At 37.0% G+C, this 25,237-nt stretch overlaps 1 pseudogene; it reads left to right on the top strand.

The window, feature by feature from the left end:
- The first annotated feature begins 9,179 nt into the window (after positions 1-9,179).
- On the top strand, positions 9,180-22,160 carry LOC139707789 (aldo-keto reductase family 1 member C1-like; annotated as a pseudogene).
- The last annotated feature ends 3,077 nt before the right edge of the window (positions 22,161-25,237 follow it).

The raw sequence follows: 25,237 nt of genomic DNA on the forward strand, positions 1-25,237 counted from the left end.
CAATGGAATTAATATGACTGACTCACAAATAACCTGGGTGAAAGAGATGTTGGAGAGACCACCATCTCAGTCACTGAAGTCATAATGAAAGAGCAATGATTTATTTATTTATGTTTCATTTTTTTCCAGTGTTGCCTAGACTTTGAATTGCTTGGGAAACTTAAAATCTTGTGATAGCTTAAGTTTTATTTCAACCAAATGTGTATGAGTCTTTTGGTTGAAGACTTAGGTTTAAGTGAATTGGTCAATATAAATAGCCATGAAATGATTAGTTCTCATTAGAGACATGTTTCTCCCAGATAGTTGGTACAAGGACAGATCAATAGGTAAACAGCATAGGCCTCACCCAGCAGTAGGTCTGTTATAGGAGAATCATAAGAGAGTGAGAGGAGTTTGCCAACTTTCATTTACTCTATTATTTTGTTTTCTAAATTTTTACATTTGTTTTAATGAGTTATAGATGACAGTAGAATGCATTTATGCACCTTGATATATCATACATAGATGGAATATAACTTCTTATTTTTCTGAGTATACATGTTGCAGAATCATATCGGTCATGTAGTCACATGATGTCTGTTTCATTCTACTAACTTTCCTATCCTCACATCCCCTAACCTCCCTTCCCATCACTCACCCTACCTATTCTAAGGTAACAATATTTTTCCCTAGTGCCCCCGGCTTTATTGTGAATTAGAATCCGTATATTAGAGAAAACATTCAGCCTTTTGTTTTGTGGGATTGGATTATTTTACTTAGCATGATATTCTCCAGCTCTAATTATTTACTGGCAAATGCCATAATTTCACTCTTCTTTAAATATTATTAAAATATTTAAATAATATTCCATTGAGTATATATACCACATTTTCTTAACCCAATCAATAAATGGGCTAAGGAACTGAACAGACACTTCACAGAAGAAAAAATACAATTGGTCAACAAATATATGAAAAAGTATTCAACATCTCTATCAATTAGAGAAAAGTGAATGCAAATCAAAAGTACTCTAAGATTTTATCTCATTCCTGTCAGAATGGCAATTATCAAGAATACAGGCAACAATAAATTTTGGCGAGGATGTGGTGAAAAAGGTACACTCATACTTTGCTGGTGGGACAGGAAATTGGTGCAACCACTATGGAAAGCAGTATAGAGACTCCTCAGAAAACTGGGAATGGAACCACCATATGACCCATCTTTCTCACTCTTTGGTTAATACCCAAAGGACTTAAAAATCAGCATACTATAGTGACACAGTCACATCAATGTTTATTAGCAGCTCAAATCACAATAGCTAGACCATGGAGCCAACCTAGGTGTCCTTCAATAGATGAATATTATTTAACACAATGTTAACACTTCAGAACTTTTCAGAGGAAAGAAGAGAGACCCAATGATTGTTGTAATTCAGATGGATCACAAATTGATGCATGGAAACATAGTAGAAGCTACAGAGCAAGCAACCTGCTTAACATGGCATGGTCACAGTTAAGATTTTACCTGGGTTACCTCAAGTATACTCTAGGCATGAGTAGAAATTCTTAGGAAAAAGCCAAACAACTGGGGAGCTTCTGGTGTCTGCATGAAGAAGGACAGGTGATGTCACATATCTAGGGCAGAAATTTAAGCTAAGAGAATGAAAGGAGTGTACCAAGAAGTGGGTAAGGTAACAAAGTCAAGTTGATGGCAGCCAGAGAGGATTGCAGTTTGACAGACGTGGTTTCCACTTGGAGTCTGACATGGAAGATTTGTGTTTCTAGACCTCATGATATAGATATTGAAGGTCTCTTTGAAAAAAAGCAGAAAGATCTTCAATAAATGACCTAGTACTACACTTTCCCATAATACCTATGTACTAATCAATATTCCTAATAGAATCATTAGGAAACCAATTGTTTATTGCCCCCAAATTAGCTAGCGATCTGCATCAATTTCCTCAAACTTTCAAACAAGTTGAGTTAAATTTTTATGTCTTACAACTGAACTGAAAACATCAGAGCTCAGCAATTTTCAATATTACATTCTTCAACACCTTACACAACAAAAATAAAAGCAGCTTGTGCCTTTTTGGTTATTGATCTTTGTAATGTCAAGCATGGTTCTCACTTGGAGTTATTAGCTTTCATAAACTTAATATTTTCTTATTGTTGGATATTTACATTTCTGACAGAAAACTTCCATAGTATGGAGAATAATAAAAAAAAAGCCTGCTATTTTCAGATTTTTCTGCAGCATAGTTACAACATGACACCTGTCCTACCATTTCAGACAAATTGTGATAAGCCTGAGTTAATAATTTGTTTTTGTATATTCCCAGTTAGACCTTGAAATCCCAAGGTAGAAGTCATCTGTTTTCCCCTTGGAGCCCTTTTTAAGCATCCGTGCTGATCATCATGGATGTGCACAGCAGGCCAACCTCAATGGATCAGCGAATTTGGAAAGAGTGTGTTTCAGTGGAATCTGGGACTGGTGACCAGAGAGGCCACCCAAGGTCTCAGCTATCAACTGTGAGATTTCTGATTCTTCTTTTCATATCTGCCAAACATTATCAGAGATACCATGATCTCAATATAATTACTTATAAAAAAAGAAATGCTGGGTTCACTTCTCACCTGATTTCGGATGCAAGTATATGCATATAATATAGGAACAACTCTTTTAGTTCTCAGATTTAATAGCACAGGGTTTGTTCCAGGATAGAGTAAAATATCTCTCAATGCAGGAATGGCCAGATATATTTTAGACACAGAAGAGCTCTTTAGAATTTGTCATTTGAAGATCCATGAATTGTTTATGACTGTTATAAATTCCTTATATAAGAGATATTTACATATGGCCATAACATTTTATTTCTGTAATCTTGCCATTTCACTTTTTCTGTGATTGAAATTTGCCTTTAACTTCTCAAAAACAAAAATGAAAAAAAAAAAAAAAAAAAAAAAAAAACCTAAGATTGTATAAAGAAACAGAGTTGACCATAGATGTTGGTGAGTCATTGACTAGCGAGATTCGGTGGATGTGGAGCAAAGGTTTGTGGTTCTATGTCCAGGACAGCAAGGTAGAGTCTTGGGCACATGGTACCATGTCCAAGTAGACCAGCTATAGACTAGGATCAGTGCCAAAGAACATTCTGAGCTCAGAGAGACAAGTGCTTGTGACAATGCCCAGGTATTGCAACCCAGGTAAAGTCAGGAGAGACCATATTCCAAGTTTGCAAGGCAGAATTTTAATAGTAAATGGAATTATAACAAACAAAACTGGGGGCTTCCAGTGACGTTTGTGGTACTGAGCAAAAGCACTTTGAGCAAGGGCTGGTTTTCTGCCAGGAAATTCCTTTCTCTTCAATTTTCAGGGTCAGAGCTTCTCACCTTCTATAAGTAAATACTTTTCTTAGAATACAAAAGTGAAACGTTAATTGTAGTGAACTGAAAAACAAACTGAGAAATCACTCAGAGCCCTCTTTTCAGAAAGACCCTATAGCTTCTGTTGCATCTTGCAAAATAATGTCCTAGAGCTCTCAGTTAATTTTCCTTCACTAAGTAACGTGAATTGGCACCTGTTTATTGCACACTAGTCATTCATCAACAGTGGACATTTTTATTAGAAAGCAAAATAAGAAGATTCAGAATATATTTTGCAAATGAGAATGCTATTTTTAAAAAATTTTCACCTTTGATGCTTTCTGTGAGGATCAAAATTTGATAGATGCTCAACTGTCCTTTTAAATTCTGTATATTTGCTTCTGTGTGGAGTTAGATAGTTCATTTTTTCAAATAATGGGTGATTGAGAAATGGATTATCTTAATAAAATCAAAACCACAAGAAATAGGATCTGTGTTACAGGCAGAGCTTTTCAATTTATACAATAAATCACTGTTTTCAAATTATGATGGTGACAAAAAAATTCAGGTGATTAAAATGCATGTAGGAGATCCAGCCTATTCTCACTATTCAAAGAGAATGAGTACTTATAGTTTTTGTATCATGCATATTTTATACACTTATTATGTTGTTGATTATAATACATTCCCTGCTCTTTTAATTATAACCTCGTATTCCTATATTTGATAATTTATATTAATAAACATTCATGTTTGATTTTAAATTTCTTCAAATAGTCCACATCATCAAGTGCATCAACATTTACACAGCTATTCCAAAATTTATATTACTTATACTTATAGTTTGTAGTCTTTCCTTTAGTAATATGCATATTTTATACACTTATTATGTTGTTGATTATAATATATTCCCTGCTCTTTTAACTTAATTTAAAGCTCTTATTCCTATATTTGATAGTTTATATTAATAAACATTTATTTTAGATTTTTTAATTTCATCAAATATTCCACCTTATCAGTGCATCCATATTTACACAGGTATTCCAAAATTTATATTAATATAAGATTTTTCCATTTTTTTTCTTTTTGGGATAATGTTGAACAAGGTCATAAATCATATAAAGTGTCTACATTTTGCATCATGCATATTAATGGTTTTCTCAAATTCACCTAACAGATTAAAGCTATATAATGAACTTTAATTTAGTCTCTGGTTACCTAGTGCATACTGACTTCCTGTGACTGTAATCATTTGTCTTTCCCTGAGCAGAATGTCACAGTGAGTGCAGACGTTACTGCACACTTGTCAGTACTGCATCCTCTTGGGACTTGGTAGAAAAGTTATGGGAAACATATTTACCAGTGAGAAAATTAAAGAGGATACCTCTTTTTCCTTTTAACATTTGGTTAATTTTATGAGGCTTCAATAATTGTTCCATAATCCTTTTCTAAAAATTCTTTGTGTGCATGGTGCATGATTCATTCATCATTTCTCATAATTATGATCAAGAAGGGGCTTCATCATGAGAAAAAAAATTCCCACACCAGAACCAATGAAAATAAAAAAGAGGAGGGATGAGAGGTTTCCAGGCTAACAAATGGTCAATATGGTTCCATCTCTTATCATAATGCATGATAATATTGTAAGAGAAAAATTATTAAAAACTTGCTTTTATTACTGTGTAGTAAATCATTTAAAATTTTTCCATATGAAATAAGAGAACTGTTTCAAATTCTCTTCTCATTATGGAATATTCTTTTAATCTCAATCTTCCTATACAATATTGGATCAATATTAGACAGCAAATAGAATTGGATAATCATTAGACAGGCAGTAGGGGATGTGAATCCCATTATTTATTGCCCTGTGAAGGCAGAAAAAGAAGCAGAACTTAGGCTGAGATGTGAAAGGCAATAAATTCCAAACATCAGTATGTGGAGCCCAATGATGGTCACTTCATTCCTGGATGGGGCTTTGGCACCTATAAATCTCAAGAGGTAACAGTAGGGTATTGCATTGAGGGTTCCAAAGAAAGTAGACACAGGATGAATGGAATCCAATCTGGGTTGTCAAGATACTTGCTTCCTATATGACTCTGGGGGGCTTATATGGTTCTCTGTTTCTCCAGGTGAAAGCTATTCCATGTGTGGGGTAGACAATGGTCAGACAATGCTCTACATCACTGATGGTGTGGTCCCCTACAGAGTATTTACCAATTTGCTGGAATGATGGTTTAGCAATTGGTTTTCACTGGGACTGGTTTCTCTATTTCTATAGTTTGCAATTTTTTTTTCCTTTCAAGAAAGCAAGGTCCACAAAAATCTGATTAGCAAAATGTACTTGAGATAAGAAGCACAGAATAAACGATGGGGATAACTTCCTTTCCACTGTGAGGAAGTCTTCAGCATCTCATAGAAAATGCTGCACCTTGGCTGAATATATTTTTTCATGTGCTCTCAAACTGCAGGAAATTTAGCTGAATGTATAATATAACATCCTGAAAAGTCAAGTGGCACATAAGACAGATATTTTCAATTATTGGTCATCGTTAATATGTGCTGTATTGACAAATTACAATCTGAAGAGGAGTGAGCTAAGTTCACTAGAGGGGAATTAATTTTGTACTCTGGACACTTAATTGTGTGATAAGCGATTAGTATGCTGAACTTTGGATATAGTATTTTTCTTCTGCATGACTTAAGGAAAAATCCAGAGACATGATAGGACATGTTTACATTGTAGGACAAAGTGGCATAAAGTGGACCACTAGGGCTTCAGGCATACTTCATGTGCCCTGACACTTAGGCAATTCATGGCTGGTTTCAGCAGAGGGAGGTAGGTTCCAGGATCACATTCAGTTTGATTTCATGGAAAAAGAAATATTCCGAAAATTTAAGAAGATAAAAGAGTGTGTCTTATTTGCCTTTTTATACTTTACCAAATGAACATTCAAATCATTATCCAAACTTTGCAGACCATGAAATAATTGTCATTTTCACTCTTATTATATCTTTCACAAAAGAGTGTGAATTAACATTAAGGGCTCACACTAATGTGAATAATTCTTTACCACATGAGTACATTTTCTTTTTTGTAAATCTATATCCTCACACTATACATATTTTTCCAGCCAGTGTTTAGATCCATCATATGTAGTTACAGGTGTGGGTCAGAGGTTACACAGCATATTGCTCTTTGTTCAAGAGCCTGTTATCAACCTGGCCCCTGGTTGGCATCTGGGAACTTTGATTTTTCAGTTTTTAATAACACACAAAGATGATGAAGGTCCCTAAATGGCATGAACATTGTAGTTTATCTATGCATTCTTCAGTCATATTCATAGTCCTGTTGTGCCAGGGCAGTGGAATAGGTTGCCAAAAGACCAGAGAAAATACCTGGAGACTCCAAATAGGCAAAAGACCTTATTGAGAAATGCTTATAGGGAGGGTCCATCAGTGACAGTCTGAACAGACAGCACCTGACTCCCTCACATTGGTCATGTAAATATAAAAGCAGGTGATTACTTCTCATTATAGACATGTTTATCCTAGAGAGTTGGTAAAGGAGTCACAGGCAATGAATTCCAAACATCAGTATGTAGAGCTCAATGATGGTCACTTCATTCCTGGGCGGGGCTTTTGCACCTATAAGCCTCAAGAGGTAACAGTAAGGGGTTGGGTTGAGGGCTCATAAGAAAGTAGAGACAATATAAATGGAATCCAATCTAAGTTGCCAAGTTACTTGTTCCTTATGTGACTCTGAAGGACTCACATATACTCTCTTTCTTCAGGCTAGAGCTATTCCATGCACAGGATAGACAATGGTCAGACATTGCTCTACATCTTTGTCTGATTTCAATCTATTCAAGCACTAAAAGATGAATGTCAGCACTCGGTTTGCATTAGTACTGGTTTCTGTTTATTTCCATACTTCAGAAAATCTTTTTTCCTTCCCAAAAGGCAAGATCCAGAGATGTCTGTGTAGCAAAAGGTACAGAAGATGAGAAGCACAGATAAATGATGAGGATTCCTTCCTTTCTGCTCTGAGGTAGCCTGCAGCATCTCATAGAAATGGTGGACATGAGCTGAGTAGGATTTTCCATGTGCTCTCAACTGTAGTAAATTTATATGAATGTATAATATAACATTCTGATAAGTCAAACTGGGACCTAAGAAGGGTATTTGTGAATTATTGGTCATCATTCATGTGTGTTATATTGACAGATGACCCTCTGAAGTGGAGTGAGCTAAGTTCACTAGACTAGAAAGAATTTTGTATTCAAATATCACCCTGTGACCACTCAATTATTTGACAGGGGTCAAGTTCTCTGAAGTTTGAATTTGAACTTTTTGCTTCTGCAAGAGTTAAGGAAACATCCAGAGAGCAATTGTGAAGACCCATGCCAGGACTTGGTAGATTGTAGGGCAAAGTCTCATGAAGGGTGCAAGTGTTACTCCACGTGCCCTTATACCTGAGAAATTCAGGGGTAGAATCAGCAGAGGCAATAGGAACAGAATCACATTCATTTTGATTTCCTGGAAAAATAAATTTCTGATAAATTTAAAACAGAAAAGAGCAGTTTGATTTGCCTTTTTAATATTCAACAAATAAACTTTCAAATCATCTTCCAAATTTTATAGATTATGCAATAATTGCCATTTCCATTCATTATATTTTGCACAAAAGAGACTGATTTAGCTTTAAGGGCTGATGCTTATATGAATAATCCCTTAAAAGAAGAATATAATTTCTTATTTGTAAGTCTATATCCTTTGAATATATATATATATATATATATATATTAAACACACACACACATACATACATAGGTGTGTGTGTATTCAAATGTGTGTGTGTGTGTGTGTATTTCCAGCAAGTGTTTAGCTCTGTCATATAGATATACAGTCAGAGAGCCAGAGGTCACATAGCACATTTCTCTTTGTTCAAGAGCCTATTATTAATCCTACCCCTGACTGGCATCTGTAAACTTTTATTTTTTACATTATTATAATGCACAAGGATACTAAAAGTCCTTAAAGGGTACAGACAGTGGAGTTTATTTGTGTATTCTGTAGCCATGTTCATAGTCCAGTTGTGTCAGGGCAGTGGCATAGTTTCTAAAAGACCAAAAGAATACCTGGAGAGTGCATTCAAGAAAAGTGTCCTTATTGAGAAATGCCTATGGGGAGGGTCCAGCAGTGACAGGCTGAACCACAGCACCTCCCTCCCTCACACTGCTTTGCCAAGCAGGGCTTTCTCCTCCTCAGGAGATTTTGTCTGTGAACCCTGGTGGGATGAGTGATACTTATCCTTTCCACAGTGCCCTCAGTTCTATCCCTGTCACCAAGAAGAGAAAGGTTTTAATCTGATTTTGTAATTTGTTCTTTTTAGTTAGCTATACACAACAGCAGAGTCTATTTTGACATGTTGATACAAACATAGAGTGCATCTTTTCCTAATTAGGATCCCAGGCTTGTGGATGTACATGATATAGAGATTCATTTTGATGTATTCACATATGAATATAGTAAAGTTAAGTCAAATTCATTCCACTGATTTTCCCATTCCCTTTCCCCTTCCCTTTTCTTCATTCCCCATTGTCTAATCCTCTGAAGTTTTATTCTTCCTTTCCTTTCCCCCCTGTAGGTGTTAGCATCCAAATATCAGAACATTTGACCTTTATTGGACCTGCTTATTTTACTTAGCATGATAGTTTCCAGATCCATCCATTTACTGACATATGTCATAAATTCATTCCTATTTATGTCTGAGTAATATTCCTTTGTGCAGATATACCTTATTTTCTTTATCCATTCATGTTGAGGGCCACAACCATGTCAAGAGGGCGCCTGGCAGTTTGCCAGGAGGAGTGTTTTGTGAAGTAACGCCAGAGAGCCATTACGATGATGAGGATTCCTTAATGACTGACTGCTGTATCTAGATGATGTTAATTAAGTTAAGCTGTGTGTAATTAGTTGGGTATATATACCTCTGCTGTCTCGTAATAAAACGGCTCCTGCTGTTTCAATCTTTACAATTTGCTTGTCACCTCCCAGTTATTTGCCCAGCCAGACTGCGGCAGATGGTGGCCCATATGGGGAGCCCCGGGATGCTTGGGGGTAAGTGACAAGGAAAGCTGCCCGTCCCTAGAAATAGATAGGACAGGAGCAAAGCTGCTCGTCCCTAGAAGCAGATAGGGAGAGAGGAAGGATGGCCATTTCAAGAAAATGGGGAAGATTGATACAGTGTGTTTTTGTCTTATTTTGTCTTGGTGTGCTGTATTGTCTTTGTTATGGAAATATGGGATCAGAAGTTGGGTGGAACCAAACTGAAAGAGTGTTAAGTAAATTGCTGAAGGAAGGAGGCACCCCAGTAAAACCAAGAACAGTTAGGGCATACGTTGATAAAAGCCCAGGAACTCTAGTCAGAAAGAGGAATAAAGTTTAGAGGAGGAAGGACTATCAGGGAAGGAGTTGTAACAAAAGGTAGTAGTAACTAAATACTTTTTGTTACCTGAGGGTGCGTGAAGCGGCGCGGCGACTGCTGCGTGAGCAAGCCAGTCACAGTGCAGCAGGAACTTTCCAAGGGGCAGCAGAGGCCACCAACCCTTCCCCGCCCCCACCTGGGGGGCGGGACGCCACTGCCCCGAGCCCAAACCCAGACCTGACCTGGAGGCACAGTCTCGCAGGCTCTTGCTCCCTGTGCCCGGTGGCAGTTTGAGTCCGGGACACTCCCTGGGGCCGTCTGGGGCAGCCTGGGGACGCTACAGCCTGCAGCAGAAGATGCGCCCGGCATCCCTGAAGTTTGGCCATTTCCAATGCCAATAACTAATGAGTCGTCAGTTTTTCCCTATTTGCTGCAGGTGCTGCCATGGGACTCCTCACTATTCCTGTGGATAAATGCAGGGTTAGCAATATCTCAAATCCATAACAGCTGAACTCCAGTTTTCAACAGCTTTCACCACAGCTGCATCAGCTTACAGTTATTATCATTAAAAGTCCTGACCCAGTGATTGTTTGGAGTCGGGGGGTCTGTTTGTTTGTTTCCACAGAGAGAACAGCAGCCAATTTGGATTCCAGAGAGACTAACTAAATTGATTTCTACAGACCAAAAAGATCCTTACATCTGCAATAATGGTTCTCCCACACCTGGAGGCTAATGAATAATGAGCACCATTAAGGCCTATTTCAAATGTAAATTACTGAAATCCAAATGAGACTTCGGAAATACAGCTACCATCATCACAGCTATTGCTGTTTCTGCTGCTGCTACAACAGCTTCTGCGATAGTTAAGACACAAAACTGTACAAACTGTTGCATTAATATTTACTTCAAGAAGAAATAGACATATTAATGGATTCCTCTGCTTTAAGCTGCTTGCAGAACTTACCTGGACTGTGTATCACTTATATGCATTATGAACTGATACAACAAATTGTAATTAGTACAAGGGTATCTTTGCTGATGGTGTCATCTGTGGTACAGTTTTTCCAGGGATCTCTCACTTGGAGCAGTCAATGGCTTGATATCATAGCATTTTGTATCCTCCTCCTTTCTGCTTGTGTCGGGTTGTTTGTGGTGTATGTGTAAAAACCACTATGGTCATTATCCACAAGTATGGCTAAGTGTGTTGGGCCGGTAGTCAAAGATGGGTAAGATTCAATTACAATGGTACCAACCTAAGACAGGAGGCTGACGATTTGAGGTCAGACCATCCAATGATGGGTAAGGACCATATGTAGTATTGGACAACCTAAAACAGGCTAGGTCCCTGAGCCACATACTTGTTGTTTAATTAAACAGAAGCGGGGAGATGTTGAGGGCCACAACCAAGTCAAGATGGCCCCTGGCAATTTGCCAGGAGGAGTGGTTTGTGAAGTAACGCCAGCGCGCCATTAAGATGATGAAGATTCCTTAATGACTGACTACTGTATCTAGATGATGTTAGTTAAGTTAAGCTGTGTGTAATTAGTTGGGGATATATACCTCTGCTGTCCCGTAATAAAGCGGCTCCCACTGTTTCAGTCTTCACAAGTTTCTTGTCACCTCCTGGTTATTTGCCCAGCCAGACTGCGGGACATTCATCTGTGAAGGACACCTAGTTGGTTCCATAGTTTATCTATTGTTAATTTAGCTACTATAAACACTGATGTAGCTGCAACATTGCAGTATGCTAATTTGAGCTCCTTTGTAAGGGTTGTGTGTTTGGGATTGGGGTCTCTGATGACTTCATGGCTGTAGCATGCTTGGTGGCTGGGAAAGATTCTGTACAAAAGTACAGGATGCCTAGCAGCTGGGAAATTTTCTCTGCAAAGGCACATAATGCCTAGCTGTGCAAGGACACGGATGCCTAGCTTTTGTACCAATACCCTTAATGAGGAGTTCTGTGCTAGACCTTGATCTCAGGTACAAAGAAACTCTCGTTAGACAACCACAATATTTTACCAAGCTCTGCTATGCCAGAATCTGTCCACAGAACAGTAACAATGGACTTTCTTGAGAGCTACACAAAGTTCCTAACATTGCACATTTAAACTAAAGCATGTAATTGACTAATAAGCTGCATAATGTTGCTAACTCTGTAACCTGCCTAGTGACACATGGACAATAATGTACTACTGATGCCAGGGACCCAATGTAACCTATTGATATAAATAAAACTGGCAGCTTTGATAAGGAGACTTTCTGCCATTCTGCCTCTGCACCTTCTGTCACCTTTTGTTTTATTTACACTCATTTGCATATATACCAAGAAGCCATATATCAGTGTCAAAATGTGGTTCCATTCTTAGTTTTTTGAGGAATCTCCATACTGCTTTCCAGAATGGATGCATCGGTTTGAAGTTCCACCAGTAACGTATGGGTGTACCTTTTCTCCTACATCTTCACCAACATTTATTGTTCCTGTATTCTAGAGAGTTGCCATTTTTGCTGGAATTAGGGGAAATCTCAGTGTAGTTTTAATTTGCGGTTCTCTAAGTACTAGAGATGCTGAATATTTTTTCATGTACTTGTTGACTGTACCTCTTCTTTGACATAGCTCCTTTGCCCATTCATTGATTTTTTGTTGTTGTTGTTGTGAATCTTTTTGAGTTCTTTGTACATTTTTCAAATTATCACTTTATCTGCAGGATGGGTGGCACATAATTTTTTTTGTCATTAACTAGGAGAATCCCAGACAAAGTAGATTTGAGGTCATTACCACAAATATAGCACTAACACAAGACATGGAAAAAAATTTGAGATTGAGAGGTCACTCCTTCTGCACATGACATTAAAAATCAATCTTTACCCATTTCCTAAATTATTTAGAAATTATTTGATTATTTGTACAATGTTTATAAATACAGTATCAAAAAATACAGTATCAAAAACTGAGAAAGGGGGCTGAGGTTGTGACTCAGTGGCAGAGTGCTGGCCTCACATGTGTGAGGCACTGGGTTTGATTCTCAGCACTGCATATAAATAAATGATTAAAATAAAAGTCCATCAACAATTAAAAAACAATTTTTTTAAAAAAAAGCAGAGAAAGATTATGTATTCCTACTCAGAGTCTACAAATTTATGACTTTAAAGTTCTTTAAGGTTCTGACTCTCCAATCAGCTGTATGATTTTGTATTGCTTATGGAATCAGAATTATGAGCAGATTTTGGACTCATTGGCTCCTGATTGACTTTTTAAATTTTTGTCATCATTCTGAATATCAACATTTCGTTTTTCATTATCAAAGAATAATGTAGGACATTTCTATTTGTAGTAAACAAGATATAGCTAAAGTGTCTTGTTTATTAAGATGTTCAAAATCTGTTTTCCTTCAGTTCTTTAAATAAAAAATACTAATTCTTATTTTATGAAGTGAATGCATGAGATAGACTAACAATAGCTTTGTAATATCTATGAACATAAATCAGAGATTACATAATGTCATTATCTGATAAAAATTTTATGTCATTTTTAATTTCATGCATAGTTCAATTGATTGACTAATAATAGACAAAAATACAATGCCGTTTACATGAATAGATCTGATGGATGAAAACCCAAGTCTTGAAGAGACTAACTTCCTTGTGATCACCATTTTTAATGCATAGATACATGCATGTCTCAATATGAAGTTAAACAAATCCTCCAAATATGGGTAATATATTAATCTAGTTTCATTTCCCTTTTTAACCGATGTTGGTCCACTTTTCTTTGACCAGCACTGGTCCATTCTTGTTTGGAAAGATTATAAGTAATCCTCAGAATCTTCTCTGTTTATTTATCCATTGTGTCTGCATTACTAGAGATTTGCTTGCTTTTTGCCTTAGCCTTTTCCACTGATGGGAAATATGACTTTGGGGCTGTTCAAGTTTCAGGTCATTAATATTTGATAAGGACTCTTCATCTTCCAGCATCAAATCAAATTTGAATTGAAACTTGAATGACCATCTTTGGTACACGTACATATTCTTAGATCCACATGTGTCCAGGTAGATCAAGACCACTCTTCAGCCTGTGTCATCACTGAAATTCATCATTGCTGGAGATCAAGCCCATGCAACCAGTGACTTTCCCAGAGAAAGAGACACATTTCCCTAGGGCAATATCTAGGGATAGGAAAAATAACATAAGCTATTAGAAGACCCCATTAGGAGACGTGAGAATATCTTATTTAATTATACATGTGTGTATGTATAAATACATACATATATACAAATAAAATTAAATGTACACATTATATGATGTAAGAGAATAGAGGAAACTAAGCACCTGAAGGTATTCCTTACACCTCCACATGTAAAGAATTTGGAAATAGATGAATATAGACTGCTGTTCCATGTGTTTCAAGGAGCTTTAGTCTCCCATCTTCTAAGTGTTTCTAGAAGCCTTGTTGTGCATGGACATATGAATTAGGTGAGATTGCTGTTATGATCACTTCTATTGCAGCCAGGAGAAGAGTTTTATCCAAAAAAATGAAAATGGAAAATTAATATATGACACACTGGATCTCTGTGCTGTATGGGAGGTGAGTGCCTTAATTAATGATCTCACAGGAAGCCCACAGGGTGACAGTGAGGTATGCTTTCTCCTGAAATTGTGGGTCTAGAAATCATTATGTTTAGAATAGATTTTTTATTAGGTGGTGGGGAGGAACACATTACTGGAATATGACCGAGGGAAATAGAGGAGAAGAACTGAGGACAGTGAGGACATGCAGCTCCTGCTTCCACATGCAGTGATGTCTGATTTCCCAAGGACACAGGAATTCCTTTTCTGGCTCTCAGTACCTTACCCTATTATCTTTACCATTTTTTCTCTTGTTAATAATCAATTCGTAAGCTTTGTTGTCATATCTTGACAGTGTCCTCTTAACAGTTCTATCTTGCCTGTATATTGACATAGTCCATTGTACAAATGCTTCTTCCCAACCCCTTCCTCCCAAGGCCATGGAGAAGTGCAAAGATGCAGGATTCGCCAGGTCCATCGGAGTGTCCCACTTTAACTGCAAGCAGCTGGAGATGATCCTGAATAAACCAGGTCTCAGTATAAGCTATTTGCAACCAGGTAAGAGCCCTGAGCCTCACTGCCATTTCTGTTTCATTTCCTTGTCTTTACAGTACTGCCAGACATCCATTTTCCCCCCAGTTCATTTGTCGTTGTGAACAAAAGTATCTAGATTTAGTGCCACTATCTTGTAGGGTGTGGAAGATTCTCAATTTCATGTCTGTTGTTTGAATTCTTATTGAAAATGAGGGGATGGTCATAGTACCCAGTTTAAGGGAGCATCTGGTATATAAAGGTGATTTAGGAGGAGAGTGGTTTTTCATTAGACTTCAGGGTAAAGTTGAGCTTGTACTTGAGCAATGAAGAATAACCTGAGACTGGATGGGTGAATGTTCTGTGGAGGGAATTGTGTGTAGCAAAGAGGGCCAGTACATAGGAATGGGCAGTGAGCAAGAAAAGAGGGAAAATAGGAGATCAGTGGTCAGGGTTTGTGTGGAGGTTGGGTGCCTGCATCCTTGTTATCTCTTATTTCAGCTTCTGGACCCACAAAAACACTTAACAGGAAGAGTAAAGTAGAGCTTGTGAGAGTTAATGGACTAGAGGAAGTTAGTTGTGTATGGTGATATAGTGATGCTGGATGAAACCACATTCAGGATCTTTTAGCTGATTGTACAATTAGTTGGTCTTATGCCTGAGCCCCTCTTACTTGCTATTATATGCTTCCAGATATCAAATCAACTGTGTAGACCAATATATTCTGTGCATGGTTCTGTGCTCTACTTTTTGACAACTTTTAGTCATAGAGTAATGGTTTATAGTTGGAACACAACTTATAAAATTCATGAATTCATGTGTAGAGGTCGAGCACTATAAATTACAAATAAAAAAGTTAAAAATTGAAAATATTTTATGCTGAATTTTTTTTATCATGAATTTTTTATACATACAAAAAATGTTCAGAGTGTGATACTGGACATCCATATTTTCTTTTGTTTTTAAATTTTTTATTGTTGGTTGTTCAAAACATTACAAATTTCTTGACATATCATATTCCACACTTTGATTCAAGTGGGTTATGAACTCCCACCTTCACCCCATACACAGATTGCAGAATCACATCAGTTACACATCCATTGATTTACATATTGCCATACTAGTGTCTGTTGTGCTCTGCTGCCTTTCCCATCCTCCACCATCCCCCCTCCCCACCTCTCCCCTCCCCTCCCCTCCTCTCTCTCTACCCCCTCCACTGTATAACCCTGAGGGTCTCCTTCCATTTCCATGCAATTTCCCTTCTCTCTCCCTTTCCCTCCCACCTCTCATCCCTGTTAAATGTTAATCTTCTTCTCCTGCTCTTCGTCCCTACTCTGATCTTAGTTACTCTCCTTCTATCAAAGAAGACATTTGGCATTTGTTTTTTAGGGATTGGCTAGCTTCACTTAGCATAATCTGCTCTAATGCCATCCATTTCCCTGCAAATTCTATGATTTTGTCATTTTTTAATGCAGAGTAATACTCCATTGTGTATAAATGCCACATTTTTTTTATCCATTCGTCTATTGAAGGGCATCTAGGTTGGATCCACAGTCTTGCTATTGTGAATTGTGCTGCTATGAACATCGATGTAGCAGTGTCCCTGTAGCATGCTCTTTTTAGGTCTTTAGGGAATAGACCAAGAAAGGGAATAGGTGGGTCAAATGGTGGCTCCATTCCCAGCTTTCCAAGAAATCTCCATACTGCTTTCCAAATTGGCTGCACCAATTTGCAGTCCCACCAGCAATGTACAAGTGTACCCTTTTCCCCACATCCTCGCCAGCACTTGTTGTTGTTTGACTTCCTAATGGCTGCCAATCTTACTGGAGTGAGATGGTATCTTAGGGTGGTTTTGATTTGCATTTCTCTGACTGCTAGAGATCGTGAGCATTTTTTCATGTACTTGTTGATTGACTGTATGTCCTCCTCTGAGAAGTGTCTGTTCAGGTCCTTGGCCCATTTGTTGATTGGGTTGTTTGTTCTCTTATGGTCTAATTTTTTGAGTTCTTTGTATACTCTGGATATTAGGGCTCTATCTGAAGTGTGAGGAGTAAAGATTTGTTCCCAGGGTGTAGGCTCCCTATTTACCTCTCTTATTGTTTCTTTTGCTGAGAAAAAACTTTTTAGTTTGAGTAAGTCCCATTTGTTGATTCTAGTTATTAACTTTTGTGTTATGGGTGTCCTATTGAGGAATTTGGAGCCCGACCCCACCGTATGTAGATCATAGCCAACTTTTTCTTCTATCAGTTGGCGTGTCTCTGATTTGATATCAAGCTCCTTGATCCATTTTGAATTCACTTTTGTGCATGGCGAGAGAAAGGGATTCAGTTTCATTTTGTTGCATATGGATTTCCAGTTTTCCCAGCACCATTTGTTGAAGATGCTATCCTTCCTCCATTGCATGCTTTTAGCCCCTTTATCAAATATAAGATAGTTGTAGTTTTGTGGATTGGTTTCTGTGTCCTCTATTCTGTACCATTGCTCCACCCGCCTGTTTTGGTACCAGGACCATGCTGTTTTTGTTACTATTGCTCTGTAGTATAGTTTGAAGTCTGGTATCACTATACCACCTGATTCACACTTCCTGCTTAGCATTGTTTTTGCTATTCTGGGTCTTTTATTTTTCCATATGAATTTCATGATTGCTTTCTCTATTTCTACAAGAAATGCCGTTGGGATTTTGATTGGCATTGCATTAAACCTATAGAGAACTTTTGGTAATATCGCCATTTTGATGATGTTAGTTCTGCCTATCCATGAACAGGGTATATTTTTCCATCTTCTAAGATCTTCTTCTATTTCTCTCTTTAGGGTTCTGTAGTTTTCATTGTATAAGTCTTTCACCTCTTTTGTTAGGTTGATTCCCAAGTATTTTATTTTTTTTGAAGATATTGTGAATGGAGTGGTTGTCCTCATTTCCATTTCAGAGGATTTGTCGCTGATATACAGGAATGCCTTTGATTTATGCGTGTTGATTTTATATCCTGCCACTTTGCTGAATTCATTTATTAGCTCTAATAGTTTCTTTGTGGAGACTTTTGGGTCTGCTAGGTATAGAATCATATCATCTGCAAATAGTGATAATTTAAGTTCTTCTTTTCCTATTTTTATGCCTTTAATTTCTTTTGTCTGTCTAATTGCTCAGGACATCCATATTTTCCATCATGTGTCTAAAACTGTTGACTTTACAGATCACTGTGAGATATTGATTTACGTAGGTATATCTTCATAAATATGTTTAATATTTTGCTAAGTCTCTTCAAAGTAAATTGTAGATTCACTTTTAGAGAGCTCAGGGAACATATCCTAGGAATGAAGATGATCTACCATGGAGCACATTTACAATACTACATCTAAAGGTAGCTGTAAGTCTCTCACATCATCTAAATACAGTCTGTGTTCAAGTGTCTGAAATACATTTTGTAGTTCTTCCCATCCTCAGGATGGGACAGGATCATATGTTCCTTCTCTCATGTTTCTTGACCTCTTTTTACACAGAAAGTTTAGCTTTTCCACATGACATTGAACCTCTTTTTTTTAACTGTCTTATATATCATTTAATTTGTTTTACATTCTCATTTTCAGTCAGTTAGGAGGTAGAGTTGAGTTCCTTCTTACAGATCAAGGGCCTGCAGAGGAGCCAAGGCATCCAGAGTGGTCCTCAGTTACTGGGTTTTGCATCACACTGGAATGGCACCAGATATGCTTAGAGCAGCAGGCATGGGGTGATTAGAAAGCAAAAGGTGAAACTCCCCAAAGAGAGAGTGAATCTTCACAGAGAGGAGGGGCATGGCATGCCCATCTTGCTTTCCAGTCTTGTTGGTTGTATCATGGATGTTTTAAGAGCTCTGCCCAGGTTCACCTCTTGAGTGTTGACTGACAGTGGGATTTCTTCAGATTTTTCAAGTCTCCGCTGTGCAAGTTACTGCCCTGCGGATGGGAGATTTTCAGGTCAGGTCCCTTTGTCCCACATTGACTGGTTCAAATTGGGACTTGTTAATAGAGATTATGGTTGGGGGGAATTATTCTAAGCTCCTTGAGTTCTGGAATCTGTTTTTTTCTTTTTCTTTTGATGACTCAATTTACCCAAATGACACTTGCAGAATATTGACCAAATGTCTGTCAAACTTGTTCTGTGAGTCTTTGATCAAATTCTTGATTTATGGCACAACATCATGTCCAAATAGAATTCTTTAAAAATTTAGTTTCTTTTATTTGCAATTTTGTTTTCACATTAACATTAGAACCAGATATCTTCTACCTTGTCCAACTGCAGGTAGAATGTCATGTTTATCACAACCAGAGGAAACTGCTGGACTTCTGCAAATCCAAAGACATTGTTCTGGTTGCTATGGTGCTCTTGGAACTCAACAACACAAACATTGGTAATGAGAACCTCAGAGAATTACCTCAAATGCCATTGAGGATGGATTATCTATAGTCCTACAAGACTCAGAGTTCAAAAGGTCACTCTCAACTGACCCTGGAAGAGCGGAGAATTTACCTTTCTGGGAAGATCCCATAAGATACTAATGCTGCTGGTATAGGGACTGCATTTGAGGATCCCTGTTTAGAGTGGTCCAGAGAGACTGAGTCTCTTTTGTGGGTGGGTGCAGTGGTGCTTGCTGTCATCCCAGTGAATTGGAAGGCTGAGGCAGGAAGACTTCAAAACTTGAGGCTAGTGTCAGAAACTCAGTGACAATCTATCTCAAAATAAAAAGGACTAGGCTTAAGGCTCTGTGGTAGAAAGCCTTTGGATTCAACCCACAGTAAACAACATCCCCCCCCCCACAAAGGGAAATTTATGAAAGCCTCCTAACTAACTTGGCCTTAGGGCTTCAGCATCTCTGTCTTTCCTTCCAGGGTTGACCAGAGCCCCCCAGTTCTCTTGCATGATCGCGTTCTTGGTGCCTTGGCAAAAAAGCACAAGCGAATCCCAGCCCTGATTGCCCTCCGCTACCAGCTGCAGCGAGGGTTTGTGGTTCTGGCCCAGAGTTTAAAGGAGACTGAAATAAAAGAGAACATTCAGGTAGAGCAGAGGGCTGTGGGAATGTGGGTTCTTACACAGTGTCCTTCACATGTGTGCTTCTTTCAAACCTCTAAGAATGTTACTGGGCCAAGTCAATATCCCCAGGATGTCTTTCAGGTGCGTTCAGAAGTGAGTTTCCTTCAAAATGGGACATTTAAAATTAGGATTGTATAAAGCACAGAGATTTTGTTTTCACCATGGCTAGCTATGTTTTATATAACCTTGTGCATGACAGATTTACAGTTTTTCCTTTTTTTCAGAAATGAGAATTTGGATTGGGTGATTTTTATTCTATGAATTATGATTTTATTTTACACTTCCCCAAATCCTCAATATATATTAATATTTATCCATTTTGAGTTGTTTCACTTGTCCACTCTCAGTTTATGCATCGCCATTTAAATGGTTTGTTGATCTTTTCCTTTTCTAGTAGGAGAATTTTATTGAACCATTACTTAGAGCAGTTGTAAAACAAACCTACTCCATATTGAGATTAATGCAAGGAACCTTTGTTTAATCTCATGATTCTATGTTTTGACTCTTTGCTGTGGCTTGACCTTAACTCATTGAATGTCTTTCAGTTACCTAACTGCTCATGTTTTGTAATCAACTCTTGTGGGCCTGTGCAGGACAGTGTGCTCCCTCTGCATCAGTCCTGCTTGCTCTGTTGTCAGGGGTGTCTCAGCTCCCCTTCCTTCCCCACCAGCTGATGACCTAGGCTTCACCGCATAACATAGCACTGTCCCAAGTCGGTGCAGATCCTCTCATGCCTAGGTCAAGAATGGGCACATCACTGCTTCTGCCAACACAATGTTACCATCTCTTAGGAAAGAGCTTGGAGATGGGAGATAATAATTATTGGGAGGAACATTTTTGCAAACAATTGACCACATTGATATATTCTGGATTTTGTTTTTCAAATACAGATGTACTTGTTGAAATATGGTCTCCCACATTCTACTTGTGCTTTTATTCTCCTTTTGTATATTTTCATGAACAAAGTTCCTTCTCTTCATTCCTTGACTTTATGGTTGATGAGTCTCATATTTTAATTTATGTTGGGAACTCTACAGTATTTTATTACATTTCTTTTGAAATGTGTTACAGTACTTAATTCCACATATAATTCAAATGCAGTTTTTGTAACCATCATATGAAACAAAAATGCAAACACACACATAATGTTTAAATGACTAGCTTAACTTCCAGCAACATGAATTCCATTTCTATCTACTTTTCTATTATGAAGACTGTAGAATTACTTTATTGATCTCTATGAAGATTTTCTTTGTTTGCTTAATATTGCATTGGAACTCTCAATAAGTTCAGAGAGAAACTACATTTTGAATTATTAAATATTCTAATACATGATATGATATGAGTTTCCAATATGTATATTGTCTTTACACATATTGTAGTAAACTCATCTTTGAAGGCATTTGTATAAATTCTGTTATGTTTTTTCATACAGTTGTTACAATTTTGATAATCTTTAAATATCATATCTATTTTGAGACTTTCCAAATGTACAGAAAATTTCAAAGAAGAATTCAGAGAATGCTATTTTTCTAATTCCTCAATTGTTAAATGATCTACATTTTACTCTCTTGCCATTTCTTAAGGAAATTACAAAGATTTATATATCCATTTTTTAGTATGTTAGTAATTCATTAAATTTGGTTCTATGTATAAAATATCTCAAAGTTAAAGAAAGTGATCCTTGGATCACTTTTGTTTTTTGAACAGGACGTAATTAGTACTTTAGCAATTTCTGACTTTAAAATATTGATCAAAATCACTGTTAGAGTTTTAGTTAACTGTCCATTGATGGGATTTATAAATCATACTGTATCCTTGAAAATTATTGAATTATCTTATATATTTCATAATGTTACTACTAGATTTCTCGAGGTCTCTTACATAAACATGACACCGAACTCTTAGAATAACATTATTTTGCTACAGCTCCTTGTTGAGATCTCTTTTTGTCTGTAGTTGGTGCAGTTTCCATATATGACATATGAAATATGATTTCTTTTAAATTTTCACCTGATATTTATTGACCATGTGAGTGTTGTGTTTGATGTCTTTAATAACTTTTGGAAAAATCTCAGATATTTCAAATGTTTCTGCAACACTCTGATTCATATGATTTCCAGAATTGGCAATATGCAGTCTACATAGGCTAAAAACTTTCTACTTGTGTGATAGGTTTTTGATTTCGAGTTGACTGAAGACAATATGAATTACAGAAAATTGGCCTGAACAGAAATTTTCGATATATTGTCATGCAGCTGTAAATAACTTTGGTAGACATGTGCCTTTGTTTACTTTCAAGTCTTTCCCTCTTTTAGGTGCAGTTTTGATCAGAACCCCAACACTGCAGTTGTTTGTCAAAAGGCTTCCATTGATGCTGTTGGGAGAACATTTGGTTTTGAGTTTTAAAATGTAGACATCTCCATGCAGAGGATAAAGTAGTTTTTGAGAAGAGAGATTCAAACGCATGAGAAAGGTGTAGGAAAAAATTTGTTGAAGAGAATTGATAGGCATGAAAAAAATTTTTACTTTTTTGAAAAGCTTTATAGTTATGGGGTCTGGTATTAGACATATATTATAAGTGAGGATAAACAAGGAATATATGTCCCTTCTCCATATCAGAAATTTACTTCATAATAGAAATGAATGTGATGATGTTTGAAAGGGGATTAGACAATCCATGTTGACCTGAGGTTTTAAATATTGGCAGATGTACTGTTATCATTCCTAATATTTTTGTTAATATAGATACAAATGAAGAAGTAGGAACATATGTCAAGAGGTAGTAACAAGCAATCAGAAATTCTTGTTACCTATTATATTTCAAGAAGTAATGATTTTCTGTTATATTATTTGTAAATTATAGAGATCTAAATAATGTATGTTGAGCTCTGGGGATTTGCATGTGTATCTTATAAACAACATTTTTTCCTTATCCGAGTCTAACACCATATTGTGTGTGATGGGCAATAGCGAATAATAAATGAATTAGTTAAATGTAACTGAGATTGCTGAAAATAAACTGTACTCCAAAATAACTTTTGTATTGGCCAATATGTGAATTTATCCTTATACTAAACATCACATAAATGGATGTGTTTTCCCCCACAAAGTAAGTGAATGAACGAGGTACTATCTGTTTCTGCTTTCACTGAGAATTTAAAATAAGAAAGGAGTTTTTTGATTTGGTAGATTGGGAGCTAAGGAGGAGCTGAGTAAATTCTTGTCTCTGTCAGTTCTTTGTGTTCTGTTCTTGGCAGGTGAGTTGAATGTGAATAATTTAGTTAAAACTAAAAAACCATCTCCTATAAAACTATGTTCACATGTAGAAATGGCAGATTCTACAACCACTCAGGAAATATAATGGAGCTCCTAGGTAACATTTCTTTACCCCTGTAGAAATGGAGTCACTGAGCCTATGTTACATATTTTTCTTTCTCATTTTAGTATTGCTGACCACCCAAATTATCCATTTTCTGATGAATATTAAAATGGACACTTTTGAAATGACTTCTACTTGTATCCCCTGCATGGATAGTGATGTAGGAGACAGCTACTAATTGGATACATCACTTCTGTTGTTATTTCATTCTTCTTAGCAATTGACATTCTGCTACAGCAAAGTTGACCAGTCCAGTAAAAACGGCACTCAATTTTCATCAATTTTTGAAAAAAAAAAATTTTATTTTCTCAAGATTCGGCATTCACTCTTTATGTTTATGATTAGTTTTTTTTTTTTTTTTTGACTCATTATGAACTAAGAATAATTTGGTTCCAGCTTGTAAGCTGGGGTTCGGTGATGCTAACACATTCCTGGGGATGGAAAAGATAAGATTTCTAAGACTTTATGAAATAGCAATTGATATTTATTAGTCAATGCTTCTCTAGCCCATGGAATAATCAGAAAACACATTGCATTTAGATGATGGTTCTTAGTCTGCAAGGTGAAGCACACATGGCAGAGAGGAGCAGCAAGCCAAGGGCTCCCTTCCTGCAGCTCAAGGACCAGAGCTCCTGGAAACTGGGAGATGAGGTTTTCCTTTCACGTGGTTGTGAGGAAGGCAGGGGATCCAACCTGGAAGGAGCATGAGGAGTCAGATTGAAGAGGATGAGTTGGGCACTTCTCTGCTTGGGACATACAAAGTTCTGTGTGTGTGTGTGTGTGTGAGAGAGAGAGAGAGAGAGAGAGAGAGACAGAGAGAGAGAGAGAGAGAGAGAGTATGATTATACATAATATTGGGATTTATGATGCCAAATTTATATATGCACATAACATTTGATCAATATCATTCCTAAATACTTTCCCCATCCTTTCTCTTCTCCTTCCTTTGATCTGTTTGATCTATTGTCCTGACCTTCTTTCTATTATTGTTATTTTAATTCAGATAGTCTATATGTACCTGTATATATGAGGATGATTTGATGTCTTGATTTGCTGTCATATATGTGTACATGGAAATAGCATAATAGGGTAGATTTTATTTGCTAGTTACTTCCCCATGCCTTCTTTTTATTCCCTCTCTTCTTCCTCTTGATTCCCGTTCTCTACTCTGTTGTTCTTCCTTCCACCAAATATTCTTTTGATAATTATTTGCTCTAGACAAAAAGGAATGTTTGAGTACTTTATTTAATGCCATAGCTGGAGTCATGATTAGCATTAAGAAAAAAAGCTGAAACAATCCTAATTACAATACATTTGTAAATATTTATGTCAATGAGGATGCATTCATAGAAAAGAATCTCACAAGTCACTTGGAAATTTAGAATATAGAGTGATGTGAGAAAATGTTGGATTATAAAATCTCTAGTTTTCCCATGGGAACATCAAAAAAATCATTGAATTTTGGTGAATTATCACTATACAAGTTCTATAAAAAGTCAATTACCTAAAGCACCAGTGAAAGCATGCAATGGATAAAACCAGGAATCAAAATGGCAGACAATTTCAGTGTGTTTTTACCCACTATTGCAAAAGCTGCCTCACACAATGTGGTCTTGGTCCATGGGTAGTGTACAAGAACTATCAATTTCTTTCTGCAACTCAAAGTAACTGTACTAAAAGTTACATCAAAAAAAAAAAAAAACAAATAACCCAATCAGTAAGTGGGCTAAAAACCTGAACAGGCAGTTTACAGAAGAAGAAATGTAATTGGTCAACAAATATATGAAAAAATGTTCAACATCTCTAGCAATTAGAGAAGTACACATCAATACTACACTATGATTTCATCTCATTCCATTGAGAATGACAATAATTAAAAATATAGGCAACAATAATTGTTGGCCAGGATGTGGTGAAAAAGGTA

The sequence above is a fragment of the Marmota flaviventris genome, chromosome 12, assembly GCF_047511675.1.
Source record: "Marmota flaviventris isolate mMarFla1 chromosome 12, mMarFla1.hap1, whole genome shotgun sequence".
In the NCBI taxonomy this organism is placed as follows: domain Eukaryota; kingdom Metazoa; phylum Chordata; class Mammalia; order Rodentia; family Sciuridae; genus Marmota; species Marmota flaviventris.